This window comes from Galleria mellonella, unplaced genomic scaffold (genome assembly GCF_026898425.1).
Source record: "Galleria mellonella isolate WM207_F2 unplaced genomic scaffold, CSIRO_AGI_GalMel_v1 utg90, whole genome shotgun sequence".
Classification (NCBI taxonomy): domain Eukaryota; kingdom Metazoa; phylum Arthropoda; class Insecta; order Lepidoptera; family Pyralidae; genus Galleria; species Galleria mellonella.
Window position 1 is genome coordinate 1,528,179 of NW_026442172.1, and position 3,108 is coordinate 1,531,286.

The window sequence follows — 3,108 nt, forward strand, 5'->3', positions numbered from 1 at the left end:
ACACAGCCATGCAAATACAACTGCTTCACGGTTGAAACACGAATGGGACAAAGGTACCCAAGCAATCGACTTTTGTACAAAGTCTCCCTCTGGTGTAGTTATGTCTAGTTTTTGTAACCATAAATTGAGATCAAATGCTATCTTTTATAATCCAGAATATGACTATTTTACAAAATTTTATTGAACTTTGTTTAGCCATTTAAATCTTATCAAGTAACCAAACATGTGTACCTATTTTCTTTAATGTAACTTAGAATGGCAAACAAGCTGATGACTAACCTGATAGAAAATAGTAACTGTCGTCTATAGACTTGAATAGTACCATGGACATGTCAGAATATACTGTGTCGCCTTATACACGTTGCCATTCCTAAGGATTATTATGCCGCTGTACCCTGTAAAATTTTATTTTTATAATATTATATATTTTTATTTATATATAATGTTTATAATATATTTAATAAGAATATAACAACCATATATTTTGTTAATTATAATTTTAAACCGCACAATTACAATACAATACAATCGTTTCAATTCTCAAAACAACATCAAACTACCGTCATTGAAGTTCTAATTTCGTCTCAATTAAAATTCTACTTTTTATAGGAGTGCAAAAAGATATTTATCAAACCAGTTTACTTTTATTATTTATTTTGTAATAATAAGTTAATATAATTTAAATAAAATTGAGCTTCCTTATTAGTTCTGACGATCGGCGCTCCTCTTAAACATTCAATAAAAACAAAACTTGAAAACCGTAAAAAAAGTACTTATGCAAAGTTAGAATTTCAATAAAGTTGTACCTACATTAATTAAATTCTTATAAGGTAAATATTTGTTAGAAATACTTATTTGTTCAATGTCCAGAGTTGCTTATAATAATCTATAAATATAAAATCGTTTATTCAAACTGTTTCATTAATGCACAGCCTTAAGGGGTAAAACTTGAAAGTTTATTACGTAAATTTTTACATCGTAAAATGCATCAACTGTCAATCGACAAACTTCCCTAGTAGATGTTCACTAAGATGGGATTTTTTAGAAACTCTATACCAAAAAGGATAAAATAAGGTATAAACTTGTATAAAAAACAAGATGTCTGGTTAAAAGTAAATAAATACATATTTCTATATTTTATATACCTGATCTAAATTCTTAGCGCCTTTTTCTAAAAAACTAAAAATATACATCATTTTCAAAGAAAAATGAAATTTTAATATTAAAACTTCTCAGCAAAAATAAATATATATGTATTTCGTCGTTTATGAAAATTCAACCTCAAATGAGAAAAATCGGGAAACTTTATTATAAAATAGGGTTAAAAGTATAGCATACCTATACTATAGTATAGTAAAGGTATAATCTAAATAGACGACTGGCATCATATAAAGTTTATGGCATTAATATGCTGTAATAACTACTAACTAATCTGTTTTAGCTTTTGTTTTGTAATCCTTCTATAATATAGTTTATTATATAGCTAAAGAAAAGGCATTTAAAAATTCGAAACTTATACTGAACCTTATATAGTTTATTTTCTATATATCATATTAGCAAGGAAACAAAAAAAAATATTTTTGATTTAAACACAACAGATGTCAAACATATAAATATTAATTAATGTTAAGAATATTTGACACACGAATAACAATATAAGCACTGATAATACCGGTTTTGATCTGAAATTAAACTTCCACATTAATGCGGAAATAAGATTAAGTATAGGAACTCTTGCTGAATGTCATTGACAATCCAATTTTAAACGATGTTTCTGCTGAACCCTGACTTATCGCGGGGTCAATTGATGAGTACAATGAAATGATTTACAAATTTATTTGCTTAATTATAAAAAGTATTAAAACTTATAACTACTATAAATATATGTAATATAAAATATTATATATATAACAATAATACAATCCATGCTTCCGTTACAAATATTGTATTAATTTTATTATGCATAAAATTGCTTTTAAGATTATACAGGGCACAAAATAATTGTTTTTTATTTTAAGTTTTTTTATGCAACTTAAAATGGCAAATAACCTGACGGCCCATCTGATGGAAAATGGTAACCGTCGCCTATGGACATGAGCAGTACCATGGACATAACAGAGTATACTGTTTCGCCCATTATACCTCCAATGCGTTGCCATTCGTGTTATTCCTCTGTACCCTGTAAATTCACTGCCATATTCCACCCTTCAAACCCAAACATAGCCATGCAAACACCACTGCTTCACGGTAGAAACACGAATGGGACAAAGGTGCCCAAGCAAACGATTTTGTTACAAAGTCTTCCTCTGGTAAAAAAGTGGGTATTTTTTAAAGACTATATAGTCTAACAAAGCTTCATACTATCATCAGCATGGAATTTCTTATTCAGTTTGAAATGTCGAACTAACTTAATTATAATTTAAGATTGTGTTTCACCAAAACACAGATTTAAAACTAAACTACTGAATTAATATTGATAAAAAATCTATGGAACTAATCTGAAACCTAACGTTTTCAGATAAAAAATAATTTTCCAAATCAATTTATACATAACGACGTCATAAGGTAACAAACATAAACAAAATATAAATGAAATGAAAAACTCCTCCTTTTTGAAGTAGATTGAAAACTTTGCAAAAATATTAATGACCGCTTATCTATTATATTCATGGCTAATTTCATTTAGGTAAAAAATACTTTTTTTTATACAACATGGAATGGCAATCAAACTGACAGTCCACCTGTTGGAATGTGGTAACCATTGCCTATAGACATGAAAAGTAACTATAAGCGTCATAGTGTATTTCATGGCAGTGATATGTTACTATTTTATATCATTTACAATACTCATCACTATCCAATTAGCTATGAAATCATCATTATAAATGATTGGATTTATAATTGTTAGTTACTTTGTTATGTCTGTCGATATGTACAATGTAACAAGTTCTTGAGAACATAATCAACTTCGTTGATCCGTGCAGTGAAAAATAAGAAAAAACTGATTAACGCCGTAGTAATAATACAGTCTACAGAACTCTTGTAACATAATAATATGATGAGGATCTATAATACGACCGACTTGCGGTAAGAACATAAATAAGTCGC